This window comes from Aquila chrysaetos, chromosome 2 (assembly GCF_900496995.4).
Source record: "Aquila chrysaetos chrysaetos chromosome 2, bAquChr1.4, whole genome shotgun sequence".
NCBI lineage: Eukaryota > Metazoa > Chordata > Aves > Accipitriformes > Accipitridae > Aquila > Aquila chrysaetos.
Window position 1 is genome coordinate 37610901 of NC_044005.1, and position 16072 is coordinate 37626972.

Below are 16072 nucleotides of genomic sequence, written 5' to 3' on the forward strand. Positions count from 1 at the left end.
CTTTTTTATCCTACAAAGTTCTGTAGGATTTGAACACAGTTAAAAGCTGTATGATCTACTGTCTTGCTGACCCTGTCTGACCTAGCAGTCTAGTGTAAAACAAACTGCACGCTCCCCCACACATGCTAGCTGTGAGTAGGACAATGCAGCCTTTCCAGGTGATTCTGGCTAAATCCCTCTGCAACCCTCTCCCCACAACCTGCCTTGCAGGTCATGTGGATGCAACAGCAGCAGGTCCTGACTCTTAATAATTGATTATGTACAGGCACCCTAGGGGTCATTCAGCTGCTGGGCCTTGTGTGCAGTCCTAGCAGCTGTTCCCCATTTCCAGCAAAGCAAAGGAATTTTCTGTGGGCAAAGCGTGGCCCTTGGGCTGCCAGTCATAGCACCCCTTTTATAGGTGAAATCTGAGACTTTCTGGGACTACAATGAAAAATCCCTTTCTAAATGTCATCTTTAATTAGTCTATCACATAATTCTTAGTAGTCCAGAAAGACTCTCTGTCTGACCATTTGTACATTTAGAAACCCCACATGTGACCTGCCAGCTGTGCTGCACAGAGCTGGCTGCTGCTCGCTGGATTCCAGTAGAGTGATGCCAGTCGTTGGTCTTCTCTGAGGTGTATGAGCACAAGAGCAAAGTGCTTCTGACACGTCATAAGCAATGAAAAGCATCCCTAAGACCAGGCTTTGAACAGTTCAGTTTGGATTCTCAAAGTCAAGGAGAGCAAATCCTTCAGCACAAAAAGCAGCTTTACAGGTACAGGGTTCTTGTGTTTTAAAAAGAGAAAACACTGTATTATAAACCTACAGAACTTCGGTGCCCCAAAGCTCAGGTGCTTTTGGGGACCCCAAGGTCCCCAAAGTTTGAGAGACAGATACCCGGACATTTGCTCTTGTTTAATTGCCAAATCAATTCAAATGGTGCAAGTGTCTCCTAATGTGCTTCACCAAAACTGTCTTTGGGGTTGCCACTGATACCTTACAGGAGATTTCCTTTTCGAAAGGGTAGGATCAAGAACCCCACTTAGAGTAAATACATGTCAGCTCCCAAGACCTTCTTCTGTGGTTAGAGGAGAGCATGTCTTATTTAAAAGAAAAGTGAGAGAGAGAGGCTGTCTGAGTGGCAGGTACCACGCTGCAGCCCCATGTGAATAATTGAAGTGGAATCTGGAATGCACACCGCCGCGCCGGGGACTTCTGGACACCACGTCTCGTCGGAAGAACTGACTCTTACCAGAGAGGTAATGGAGAAGTTGCTGGCCCAAACCTCTGTAGTCTCAGCCTGAGGTGGAACAGAGATGCGAGCTCAGAAGGGGCACCCTTCGTAGCACAAAGTATATGGGATTTGAAAACTGGGCACCAGTCCAGGGCCTAAACGCAAGCTTGCAAAGAGATCATTCAGTGATGCCAAGGGCAGCCAGAAGCTTCCATCTGAGGAAATGATGCTAGGATTTCTGAAACAGTGATACCACAGGAGATGAGAGACTCTAGAAATCTCCTCTGACTCACTTCAGCATTGAACATCTCTGAGCAGAGCTGGCTGACACGATATTAGAAATACTTTCATTCTTTGGCACTTCAGCTCTAAACAGTACAGCCAGCAATATAGCCTCACCAGTGTCACAGTCTAGAGACATATGGCTACACTAGCTGACAATTTCTTCAAGTAACTGATGATGTTGCTACTGTGCTGGCTCAGTGTAGGGAGATATTTCTTCGCTCTACTGTGGGCATTGCCTCTATAGTGTGCTAATCTCCAAGGTGGAGAGACTCATCTCAGGGAGGAGCTCCAAGAGAATGTTATGGTGTGCAAGGTGTCCTTCTTGTTCAAGAAAACAGTGGAAGCCTTTGTAAGCACCCTTTTCTACAAATGCTGTCCTTCTTTGGGCATGCTCAGTAGCCTAGGTTCTGAGCTGAACACAGGGCAGTTTGCCTCTCCCACCCAGAGCACAACCCTGGTTGCTAACTTTCAGGCACCGTGGTTGATACGTACTGATCTCAAAACCAAAGGACAAAACTCTTCTCACATTTGTCATCATGGCAAGAGTCTCTGATCCAGCGGGGGTAGAAGACCAGGAGGAAAGTAGCCCCAGGAAGGCCATTGAAACTGTACTTGCATGGGTTCCATGGTCCTGAATCCTCTACATGTTTTGCTAGAGGGAATGCAAATGGTCTGTCAGAATACAAGGGGAACAGGTCAGAGGAGGAGGATGACCTGGAATGTCTGTGGATGAAAGTGCTTGGAATTCTTCTCTAATATTGTGTCTTCATGTGGAAAGATTTGATTCTTCATCTTTTCCCCACATCTCTCCCCAAAATGCTTCCAAGCATTTCAGCAAAAATTAATTCACATGACAACTTTTGTGAAAGTTTTCCTGGAAGCTAGTTATGCTTTTCTAACTATTGATGGAAATAAGATGGCAAGTATTACCACTGAGATAAAGATTTAAATCCCAATAGAGCAGCACTCTTCCAAACTTATTTAATGCTAACAGGCTACTGACTACTTGTGTTCTGTGGAATCCATTCATTGAGACAAAATATATATCAAAATATATATCAAAGCCTTTCCAAGGTATAGGATTGTTTCACAAAACATTGTCAAGTTCAATCTGTTAGCAGAATTATCCTCTGCAAACTTCCCAGCTCTCTAATCAAACATCATGGGAATTAGAATCAGCATTCTTGCTAATTTTAAAAAGGGATAGCATTTTTGCTAATGAATTTTTGAAGTTTTGTATGTACAAATTCGCATTTTGCTACATACTCCTCCTTAAACCCAGTTTTCCAACAGTTACTGCAGGCAGACAAAAAGAGCCAGAAATATTATACCTATAGGGACCCAGACTGCTGCCTCTTGGGAATAGAGAAGAGTTTAATGGGATGGGGGAAAGTGTCTGTATAGCTACAATTGTAGGGGGAGAGAATGGTTTATTTAGTTGCTTCTCAATGACCTATCTTTCTTAGATGTTTGTAGGATGCCCATCACATTAGTATCTGAGCTCCATCTCAACTGTCTGGAAGGTAGTAACAGAAAACTGCTATTTGATCTCACTCCTCCTTTATCTAATCTCATCTATCAAGAGTATGCTCAGCAGCTTGGTATCTGAGCACCTCAGAGAAATTACACAAAGTCAACAACCTTCTTTGGATCTCCTTTTTGTATTGGAAAAAAGCAGTGCTTACGAACAAGGAAATCTAGATCAGTACTGTGTGATTCAGCTACGCGCACCCACGGGGAATGTGCAGAGGATGGATGAATAGGGGGAGCAGAGCTGTTGTGGATAAAAGAAGCTCCACTTTCTGTGGAAGTCTTCCAACAGCCACATCATAACCACTCATTAATTATAACCCAGCTGATACAGAACTCGGCATGTTCGACGTCCAGCACAAATGTCTTAAGATGTTTAACAGATGGTGAAAAGTGAACTACAGGTACAATGTTGGTCCCAGACTACTCACATAGCAGTAGAGCTAGAGCTGCAGTCCTTGGGCCTGAATCCAGGACAATAAATTCTCTGCGCTGGACCTGAGGTAGCCTGGGAAGGAAGGTTTTATGCCTCAGTGGATTCCCTCAACCCACAGATCTACTATGGAGGACAACTGCTTGTCACCTCCTCTCATCCCCTGCCCTCCAAGCATACATTAGTGAAACCTCTACTGACTATGTTTTACCCAGGTGCAGCACATCCCCACCCCACAATGCCCCACTGTACCCACTCCCTGCTCACACACCAGGGACTGGGAAGGTGGATGAAGTGCACCTGGAAATCCCCAGCTCGACACTTCTGCAAGTTTCAAAGCTGTCTGGGCAGAAAAAGAGCAAGGATCCCAAGACCTCGGACTGCTAAGACCTAGTCTGACAAGGATGGTTTTAGCAGCCGTGCTGGCTCAAGCAGCCCTCACACCCTGTCCCCTTTGCACCCTGTGCCACCCCCTCCTCGGTTTGCCATTGTAGATGTTTGTGGGGTTGGATGGTGACCCAGACTGACCAAGTGGCCCTGGTTCACTCCAAGGCACATCTGAAGGAGCAGCTCGGGGATAAGAACAGGCGGCTTGGGCTGTTTAAGCCAGCAGTCCTACCAGAAGAAACATTTGTCAACTTTTGCCATAGTTCAGAGCTTAAATATAAGCCCATACACTGATGAGGCTGCTTGTCTCAGCTGCTGTTGCTGAAGCTTCTGCTACATTTCCTGTTGACAATAAGCCATTTGCTACGTAAATTCTCATAATTTCTATGCTTCAAATTCATTTTAAGGTCTACTGTGATAAATGTTGGCCTCCTGAGGAATAACAGAACCCTTGATTTATGCTCTTACAATTACCTCTGTTAAGTAGTCACAGCACTTAAAAAAAAAATCTTAGAGTGGCCAAAGGCTATTTTGTGCACCTCCAGGTCCACAGTTCAAATGCCACATAAAGTTTAATTGCTTTCCTGATCTAGGCTGATCAGTCCTGCTCTCAGCAGTGTGGCCCCTACTGCCTCGCTGGCCGTCAGTGCCAGCTGAGAGGGGCTGGAGCCTGTGCCACTTTATCTCCAGTCAGGCTGAGCAAACAGTGCCTGCAATCAATAAGGGATCATGTGCTCAACTTCTATAAATAAATGAAAGGGACAGAGTCATCCCCAGGAGCCTCGTCACCTTTTAGGCACTCATGCATACCATAAGTGCACTGGGCCAGCACAACAGCTCGGGAACAAAATGAGCAATTAATTAAACAAATGTACGGTAACAGAGGTAATGGAGTAGCTATCTCCACAGTGGGAAAGTTTCCCAGAGCCATCTCACCTGACCAAAGCCTAGACTAAGCCAGCAAGGTGGAAAGGAAATGAGTAAAGAAGAGCTAAGTGAGTTTTAAAAAGATCAGAAGTTGTGACTGAAAACCAGGAATACCTAGTCCTGTCCTCAGGGTACAGACACATTAAATCATCAAAGGCTGTGAAACTTCCAGTGCAGAGACACACTCCTGCCCACAGCAAGCGTGGAGTAACCTGAGACTGTTTGGCCCTGGGAGGAGGAAAGGCAGCCACCTCACGTTTATGTTGGGCTGTGCTGGGCGACTGCTTATCAGGTAAGCACCATGCAGCTGGTGCCCTTCGGTTCATAGCCAAGTTCATCATGTTGTAAGCTGATGTGTCCCTATCCTCATTTCCACCAGCAAGCTGGTGGAAATATTGGCTGGGGTTTTGGACTGCAGTCATGGTTAGTTTTCTGCTAAAAGGGAGATAGTTACGTTGGTGAGCTTTATTCTGTACCTCAGGTGCAGTATCTCCTGTCAAACAAGGACTACAGCAAAGCATGGTGGCTCTGTGCAAAATTTGGACCAGGTGATGGAAATGTCTTAAAGAAGTATTAGGAGGTCCCACTGTATGACTGTAAGAGCTTCTTTTGTCTTTAAAGAAAAGACATCCAGGTATCATTCACTGAGAATCAGTGCTAGGAAAGCACTGCACATCTCGGAGGCCAAAAAGAAGTGGGAGAAAACATCCCCTGAGTCTTTCAGCCTGAGATGAATAACAGCGTTCATTTGGGAAAAAATGTCCCAGTACTGGTGTCAACAATGTCTAAGTCCCTCCAACACTCTTAGTTTGGCAGAAGAAAAGACTCATCTTTGAAGCCACATGGCTACAGGTGGTATGATTGAGTAGTCCAGAACTGCTGAGTGTATGTCAAGCAAGTGTTCATTAGAAGTTACACAAAACTGTTTTTTGAAACACTCTGGAAAACACTGATTTTAAGCAAATGTACTACAAACATTTTTCAATGGCCAGCAGCTCTAGTGCAAGAGCATTACCTGAAGTGCTAAAGTGATCTGTGGATTTAAGGTATTTCCAGCGCAGATGTGAGCGTGGGACACACGTATGTTTTTGTGCATATGTAGCCTCAAATGGAGATGCAAAACTAAGGAAACATGGGATGAAACAAATAGTTCCTAGAAATATCTATGGGAAGAATGAAATACCTGTTCAAATAGTCAGTTTTGCATCTTCAGCTGGTGATAGGTGGATTAATGGTCAGTCTTCAGGGAAATGCTAATTAGTGTACCTGGGAACAGATATAAGAGCCAGAATAAGACCAAGAGTTTTAGTCTGCACTCATGTAAGTGTAATTCCACAGTGACGCTCTTGACTTCATTGGAACAGATCATGGTTCATAATGCTGCGACTTGGTGAACTGTCAGTCCCTAGGCATGATATTAAAAAAGTTTTTCTTTGATCCAGTAATAATGCTAATCTTTGTTCTAGAGCTGCAGAAACTGATTGGACCGTATCTCTCATGGTGGGATGTAACCAGTGATGCAAGTGATACATATTTCTCTCTCCAATACAGGAGGTAAAACAGATGGATTAGAAAGACACACACTACAATGGTGGCATTTCAAAACAAAAATGTTATGTTTTCAGATTTACATGATTATAGTTTCCTTGGAAAGAAAATCTCTGTGTTATCCCCCTCTCCTCTTTTTCCATTGACATACTAAAACCCGATTGTGACTCGCTCTTTTTGTTATGGCAGTAACTAAGAATTTTGAAATGTTTGTAAGTTCTTCATACCTTCAGCTAGTGCCTATGCTCCATCAGGTACAGCATGTTTGGTTGGCTGAAGATGGAATATCTAATTATGCCAGCTTGTCACGTTGGGGAGGCCTCTGCCTGGGAACATTGGGATGTGTTATACCACCTTCAGCTGCCTCTTATACTGATAGAAGAAACTAAGCTCACCCCAACAAAGTAACGTGCAAAACAGAGGAAGCATGCTGATACTGTGATCTTCTCCATAGTTAACAGCATTTTGACTAATCCCAGTGAATTCACAGCAAACGATATTGCTGCTGCCCTTTATCTCAGGCTTATAAAGAGAACATGTGGCTCTGATTTACCTTTTCCCCACACAAATTACTGCATGGGGGAGTAGCAAGGGAAATAGGAGGCTAGACATAAAAATTACCAAGCAGTCTTTGCTATGTCTAAAGAAGCCCTCTAAGGGAAAAATTATAAGAATGGCAGAAAAATTGAGCAAGAAGGTTGCGATGTTATGTTAGGTACATGCAAAAGCAAGAAAATGTTAGGGCAGGTCCTTGGCTGCTGTAAGCAGCTGTAGCTTCATTAAATAAATGGGGCCAGGTTGATTTACACTATAGGGGATCTGTTATGGTGTTCAGTGCCATTATGATTTCTAATGAGCAGTTTTCACTGCTATTAATTCAGCTGGTATTAATAATTTAGCTTTTGGACTGGCCAAAATAAGCTCTTTTAATCACTAAGAATAAGATTCCAAATTGCCATCTGAAGTTGTCTTTTGAGCCTCTGAAAGGTACTTTTGAGGACTGCCCTGACAAAATGCCTGAAGGCAGATCTGCATGTCTGCTTGAAAGGCCTGTCTAGACTAGGAAAACGAGCAGCCCTTACAATGTGCTAATGGGTACATATTGGTTAGCACATTTTAAAACACTGGAGAAAAAGAAGAAGATGCTTGCTCAGGCTGTAGTGCCTTGTACGCTGAGCTAGGTTAAAGTCTTGCCTCTGATGAGGAGAAATCCTGCTCCATCTTCCCTTCATCTCCACTATTATGTGCCCAGCTGTACAGTCCTGCTCTGTGCTTTAAAACCGATGCTGTCTGGACCCTTTCTATGAACCAATTCACTAAGCCAGCAGAAAATTGATCACAAAAAAGAAATGGATATGTTTGTGGTGGTTTAGTGAGGTTGATCAGTTGATGGAAGGGTGCAAACAAGTGACAGAGCTGAGTAAGTGGCAGGAAGATGCGGCTGGGAGACAGAATAGGAAGGAACAGAAATTCTCTACCTTTCTTCAGCAGTTAAGTTGGCTCACTCTACCTGGTAAACTACAGTCTCTATCCTTGGCATCTGTGCTGAGCCTGGCAAGGAGGAGTCTAGATGATTGTGTGGATAGACGACCACTTCAGTTTCACACCAGCCATCGAGACATGTATACAGACAGCAGCTGGCTGCCTCAGAAACTGAAAATTGGAAATGAAGCTTTAGTATCAGTCTTAATCCCCTCTTCTGCTGAACAATTTTCTGACACTTAGTCAAAAGACAGTGTTTGCCCTTAAAACACGAGTCTCTTCACAGTTGGCTTCAGTCACTTCCACAGTTTGTTGACCTGACTGTGTCTGTGAGGTGCGCTCACCTTTGGCCCCACCCAACCCATGTCATGGCACTGCAGGTCACCTAGTGCGCTTCAGCCCACGTCCAGCTGCTTGAACCCCCCTCCCGCCCCTCTCCCTTCCGTACAGTCTGTCATATTTTTTTCCTTTCTTTTGCGCTACCTAAACTCAGTCCTTTCTGCTCTTGCACTCTCTGTGAGCTTAATTTTTTTCTCCTCTACCTCCTGGGCTCCAACCTTTCCCTCTGCATCCAAACTTACTCAGTTCGGGCCTTATTCACCTATTTCAGATCACTGTCCCCGCTCCAGGAGCTCAGAATCACTCAACCCCTGGCTCACAGACTGTTTACACAGCTGTCCGTATGAGTATCTTTCCTTCAGATGGATAAAAACTGATCAAGATTTGGACCTTGGTGAGTTTTTGTAAGGCACGTGGCCTATTTTTCATTATGGTAAGTGTATTCGTTCTGCTGCTTCTGGGTACAACAGGAGCTTGCTTACTTGGATGCACAGTGCTGTATATTATGAGGGTGTCCCTGTTCATTTTGGCCTCACTATCTGTATCCAGCCCTTCTTTGCAATAGGCAGAAAAGGGGGGGTAAAACAGCTAGCCCGGGGCGCGAGCTGTTAGTTCAATATAAAGAGATTTAAGTAGGAGCAATGGGAGAAGGAAACAGGCTGAATATCAGGAAAAGCTCCTGCCAGTGAGACGTGTTTGGCTGTGAAATCTTCTCCCAGGGGAAAGAGGTCAAAGCCTCATTGTTTGGAAGTAGAGCTGGTCAAAACTGTTTTTGGAGCAGCAGCAGTGGGAGTGGTGGAGGTGGGGAGAAGAGCAGCAGCTGTGCATGGCAGAGCGGCAGATATACGAGGGGAAGTGGCTGGATGCACGGCGAGAAGAAGCAGGAGGAGCAGGGGAGGCTAAAGGAGGAGCGGTGCACGCACCGGCACGAGGGACACAACAGAAGGAGTAACAGAGGCGCAGTGGGGAGCAGCAGACAAAAGCAGGAGAGAAAGCAGGGAAAGCAGAGGGGAAAAGAGACAGGAGCAGCAGAGACGCAGGGCGGGAAAGAATGGTGGGAAATACTAAGAGAAGCGCTGCAAGGAGCAAGCGTGCAGGGATGAATGACAATAACAAGGTCTCATTTCGGTTTTGTGAACTCAGTGGCCTTGGCTAAGCAAAGCTAGAAGATGTTAGAGGACAAAGACATCAGATTTGTTGATGACATTATTTGAACAAATGTCTCATCCTAGGACACTTTATGCAGTTTTCTCATTCTGCATCAGGAAGAAATCAAGGCGTTTCAATACATTCCTTGACAAAGCCAGGGACAGGGAGACTCAAGAAGCCACCGGCTCAGTGTTTTGGGGCAGTACCTTAAAACGTGAAGGATAGGCACAGGCAACACCCTGACATCTCCCATCTTCTTGATGGTATTTGCTTGATGATATGAGCTGAAGGAGACTGCCAGTGTTAATACCGCACCATAGTTCATTGGCTACTATTTTTTGTTCTGAAATTCCACATGTTCAGTGACATTTCATTCCTCTCACTGGAGTGAGCTCCCCACCAAGCAAATCCTATTATGATATAAATTAGCTGAGGTTCTTCAGCTGTCCCTACCACATACTCTATTAAAACTCACCTTTACTTACATAGTGAAGCTCTTCACTATGCAAGGAGGGAAATTCCCAGCTCAATTTCTTCCACCGCAATATTATTAATGTTTCCTTCACTCTAAAGCAGGCTACTCATTTAATTTTGCTGAGGTCTTCTACGTAGTTCCTACATCCATCTGCAAAGCAGAAAGCAATGCATAAGCTCCAGTTTTGGCTAGTCTGCCAAAAACTTCATGTGCTTAACTTTTCCCTGAGAGATCAGGAGAACAGTGAAAAAATACAGGATCTCCTCAGGACCAAGTGACATATTGCATGGCTAGAGCTGCAGTGGAGTCCTGACGGAATTTACCCAAGGTCCCAATCCAGACCATATTTCTGCCGCCCGCTCTAAAGACTTATTTTTAAATCTTACAAATCTTTTCAAATGCCAATCCACAATGAATATTGCACGCTGAATACAAGACTTGCCAACTTAATTTGAAGAAATTGCTGATAATGACAACATCAATTGCCTTCTCATTCTGCTCTTTGTCTCCATTGTTAATCCTTTCTCAGTAACGAAACCCTACTTGGATTACTAATGACAGTCTCTTTGTTCTCCTTATTTTTTTGTTTTTCTTAATTGCCTTCGGAGGGCTATTGTAAAAGAATATTCATGACAGAAGTACAAGCTGGCAGAAATGCCAGTAAAAGGAAAAGCCTTCTGTAATCTTATCTCCTGTGCAGTGACCAGGACCTTCACAGTAATGTAAGTAAGCTGCCAGTTCCAAGGCTAAAACAGTTTTGTGGTAGTTCAGCACAAATGGAACCGATCTAATATAAATCTGTTGAAGCTACTGTTGTTTTTCCACTCCACATTCACAGCAACCGAGATCAGGATCTGATGCCTTAGGTTGTCTACAGCATTCATGGAAGGAGTTTGAAATGGAACAGATAAATAGGGTTGGGTTTTTTTTTAAATTTAAAGTTTGGGGTCTTTTTGAGAAATTAATGAATCAGAGCCTGGAAATGAGTTGCTGCTTGTTGCCTCTGCTTTAATTCAGATCAGTTGAATCACACTGAGTAGTCACTGTCTGAATGCAAAATGGCTCGATCTCTCTTAGTTCCCAGTGCATAAATCTCCAAGGCAATTTCACAGCTGGTATTAAGAGGTAATCTCAACAAAAAGCCCGAGTACTAGGCAGCAGGGTCACTTTTTTCTCTCTAATTCTGAAATATTCCTACATGTCAGGGTAGGGCAATCTTGATGGAGCAGGGCAGCTTGTTTGGGTAGCACCAGGGCTGGGTACAGAGATCCTTTACTCACCAAACCATCATTTTCCAGGGCTGGTACTTTAACGAAAGACAACAGTGCCCCTCGGTGATGTGATCGTGGTGTAGCATAGGGCTGAATCCATATGCGGTTTCCTACGTTTGGTATGCCACCTGTTCAGAGCAAGAACTCAAAACTAGGTAAGGAGGGCAGCCTTTGTGTCAGGAATGTGTCGTATATTTTACTTGTTGCAGAAGGGCCCAAACAGACAGGATAGGCCAGGGGTGTCAAGAAAGGCAAGAGTGGACTGCCCCAGGCAGCTGAGGGCTGCTTTGGAGAAATGGATTCCACTCCCTCTGTTCAGTATCACACAGGGACAAACATTTGTGTTTCTTCTGGCTCCCAAACCTGGGATGCAGCCTGCAAAGGTACTGAGCACTTACAGTAACCGAAGGCAGTTTGGGCCTTGAACATAAAATGCATTACAAGATGCTCAAGAGCCACCAAAGTCTGTAGAACTGGTTTCTTGTACAGGGTATAAGATGAATTAGTTTCATTGAGAAATGCTGGGTTTGCCCTCTGTGGCTCAGTCTCTTATCCACAAGATAAGAATATGATCATCTGGCCTTCTAGGTGCCATACAGAAAAGTTCAAAGTTCATTAACTGTGAGTAGAAAATGAGGATACTATGAATACAGAGGACACTATGAAGAGATAATAATTCCATATTGAAAGCAGAACTTGTATGGTTTGTATAGTAAATAATGCAGACGGGTGTATATGTGATGAAGTGGAGAAAAGTAACTAATAAATAACTACCATTTCATGTGCACTAAATGAGGTCTCCAGTCTTTAGAAAAAGCACAGTATGGTTATTAATTTAATGACTGTCATCCTGTATGCACACATGGACCAAATCAAGATAACGTACACACTTTGATTCTGGCAATTCCTGACTTTCAAGTTTTTGAATTTGTAAATTTTCTGGTGTTCTTCTAGCTCAGGGTTTTTTTGTCTTTAATGTAAAAAAGACGTACACTTATAAAGAATACATTTTATTTATTGTTTACTTATTATTTATTCTCAAAAACACCCGGAATCACAACTGTTAAAGAAATACCAATACCAATACCAAATACTTTCTGAAAAGCAGAATTTCTAAATTATTCAAACTTGACTAAGATATGCACCTCAGATATATATAATGCTTCACATCTCTCTTCACTCCAGAAAAATCTTTTTAAGCTTCTTTTCCCTGGTATTTGCTTCACTTTGGTTGCTGAATCTGATCCTCTAAGTATTCTTTTGCAATTAGCATTCTTGGGTTTTTATTCATTACCTAAGGTATGTTATTTCATAATGCAATGAACCCCTGTACCTGCACCAAAATAATTGTCTATGTAATTGAGTCGATCAGCTAAAACTCCATAGTGCTGCTCAAACCGTCCCACGCGTTTTCATTCTTCCCTTGAGGCACGAAGCATCACTATAGATAAGATATAACGGTCTTTTTGAAGAAGTGCAACGTGCCAGCGAGCTGCATTTTTGTAGGGAGGCAACTGCCAGCCTGGTAGTGGATATGAAGTGCTCCGGGTTCCGTGGCACTGGGAGCCTTCAGGCTCAGGTGGCCGCCGGGGTGGCAGCCCAGGGTGGCCAAAGCTGTGCTGTGCTAGCATCTAGTGGCCAGAGGGGAAACTTCACATCTGCCTTGGCTTCGACCTCAGCCAGGGTTCTCCTTCCCCGCAAAGAGAAACTAAAATTCATAACTACAGAAGCAAGTGAGGAAACTTCAGTCAGGTATTCGGCTCTGAGAATAAAGGAATTATTCCTTTATAAGAACGACGAAATGGAAATGTTAAAATAAGGTTGTATCTGTGCCTGTTTCACGCCGTGTACCGTCCCGTGCACTTGCTGTAACTATCACTTTGGTTTTCTGCGTTGGACAGAAAAGCTTAGAAGCTGCTGAGGGAATACTGCTTTCTTTAAATGTTTCGTATATTTTACCTCTCACATGATAAAACTTGGTTTTCTTCTTTTCTCAGTCATTCACTGGTATTTTCTCGGAAGGTTGCAGTGGACAGTAGAAAACAGAAAGAGCAGCCACATTGTGGTTTTACCAAACTGAGGCCATGCAATGTTTTCTTAAAGGACACTTAATTATGAACTGTGACATATTGATTTTATTTATAAACATCACTTCCTGTCCTGATTCATAGTAATTTGGCAACATAACTGGAGCTGCATTTCCAGAAAAGGGAGTAATGCAGAAGCAGAGATACAGTATAAATACAAATCATGCCTCATTCTGAACAGGCACATCTTCAGTGGGATTTTCAAACACATTCAGCACAACCTTACTCTGTTTCCCTGAAAGTCAAAGCTCCCGTTCAGATGATCAGAACCAACACTAACTGCCACTGGTAATATTAAAGATAATTCAATACAATATGTCTCTTGGCCCTAACGAAAACAGCTATTCTCTTCTAATGCCAGTTTTTGCATTCAGGCAATGCCACAGATTTCAGCTGAAGCTCTCTTTATTTGTATTACAAGGGCTGTGGGACTAAGCAGGGAGTTTAGTCAATTCACCTAGACACATGAAATACATGAAGATCAGCATATTAGGCTCAGAATTAAATGGAGAATAAAATTAGTGCTCCCATCAGAAGGGGCCTTAGTTCTTCACTTTATATATCAGTTATCCCTAAACTTTCTTTTTTTTCCCCCAAGTCACCGAGTTAGAGCATCCAGAGAGGTTTTATCTAATGTTTATCACCTTTGATTCATTAGTTCCTTCACTTTCACTTTACTAACTATAACTAAGTAGAGAAGTCTTGTGTGAGGAAGCATGAAGGTGACAGGTAGCAAATTTATACAAGATGCCATGAACCCCTAGGGACAGGAAACTTCCAACTTCCGCTGATACTACCAGTGGCAGCATTTCCTTTGTTTTGTGAGCTCCTAAAGTAAATATCGAATGGGGGACCAAAGTTATTTTAGGATCCTTATGAATGCTATATCATAAGTCAGGCAGCCCATTGGACTCAAATGTACATACTGGTAAAGAAAACCCAACAGCAAGGATCACAGTATCAGGCACCACTCATCCAGCATATATGAATTAGTATCTTGATGTCTCAACAAAGCTTTTTCAAACAGTGCAAGACAGTATATCAAAGGCTTACCTCACTAATAAATGTCACTAAAGGCTCACTAATTAAACTGTCAAACTTGGATTCCTAAAAAAGTTATCTTAATTTTCCTTTTCTACATTTTGTTTTGCTTGTGAATAGCAATATTCCACTATACAACTGATGATTGTCATTGGCGAGATAGACAGAAACATTTGTATATAGATCTTGAATAAAGACACTTATGGGATACATCTGTAGGTGTATGTATGTATACATATGTGTTAACACGTTTAACGTGATGTGAGATTTTAAGCTTTTTGGTGTGCATTTTTGTCATTTTTATTGTACAACAAAAAGTAGCTTCATTTACATAGATTGTAATGAATTATAATGCTGTAGTAGAGGGAACTATACCAAAGAGCACATTTACTAGGGTAAGACTTCCCATAGACTGTCAATTTCCATAGACAATCCCTACCAGTTATATAGATATTTAACTTGCATATTTTGTGAAATGAGATAATCACAGCGGTTTCGTCTCAGCCACAATCTGATATTGGTTTAACAAGCATACAAACTCAGGATGTACAACAAAACCACCATATAAAATGTAGTTCAACTTAAATCTTCTTTCATAATAAACTGCTCATTTTAGATGGTCTTTATTTCTATCTCAGCATTGTCATTTTAAAAGTCAATAGGAATGATTTGCAGTCTTTGATCCAACGTAGGGGAAACTCTCATCCATAAGGGAGCTCTGAGCTTCAATCTCAGGATTGGGAATGTAAATAAAATCAGGACCTACTCTACCAACTTGTACTAAATTCCACTGATTAAATTAAAAAGCAGGCTGGCTCCTGGCAACCAGGATGGTATTATAATGGAAACACATGCTCAGTGTGCAGAGCTCTTCAAGGGAAAAGGGATGATCTGATTTGATTAAACTCTAGAGAAATTAGTATCCAGAATACAGAGTGAGATGGTCATGCCCAATTACTCTTGAGGGATGAGAGCAGAGTCTAAACTTGATTTCTCTCTTCACTGTTTCTCATTAGGCTGGCTAGACAACTTTGTGCTGGCTGTTTGTTCCTTTAGTGAATTCTACTTTGATTGCAGCACAGTCTGGGTGTCCAATGCAAGGTTAAATATTGCTAAACAACAACAAAATTCTGACAAAATAGTAATTTCATCTTTCAAGTGCTTGTGGCTGCAAGGTATGGAGATGCTTGGTGTGTCCCATGGTCACGGTCTCTGACTGTGCTTTTGTCTTGCAGTAACTCTGTGTTGAACATGGAGAGAGACCAAACAGTACGTCATTGTCCCAGATGCCTGGGTATTCTTTGAAAGAAAAATGGAATTGTAGACAAGAAGGAAACAGGCATTTACCCAGTGGTCACAACTGAGAAACCAGGACTGCAACCCCAGTCCAAGATCTTTTTCATATTTCTTCTTATATTGCCTAACCTTGAGATCAATCAAATTCCAGATTTTGGGGAGAAATTCCATAAACAGGAGTGATAATTCCTCTTCTTTTGAAACAGCGTTGAGCTATTTATGGATAAGACATCCCATTCACTGTAGCATGTGGTACAGCATGGCAGTATCTTAGGTAGGGCCACTATTCCCCTAGAAGTTACACATGGAAAGCTCAGATAGACATCAAATGTTAATCTGCAGTAACAGAATTTTAAAATCAAATAAAACAGATGTACTATGATATGAAAGTAAAAAAAAATAAAAATAGTTACTTCTTTGTCAACAGATTAACTATTTCCCGCAAATTTCACATACAATTTATAAGTATGATGATATTTTATGCAATATATAATCTACAACTTCTTGTTTAAATTGTTTGGGGGGGGGGTTAAAAGCTTTAGGCATATTTTGTGTATGTTTCTACTGTACAGTGCTTACATCATCTACTTCTGCCAAACTCAAG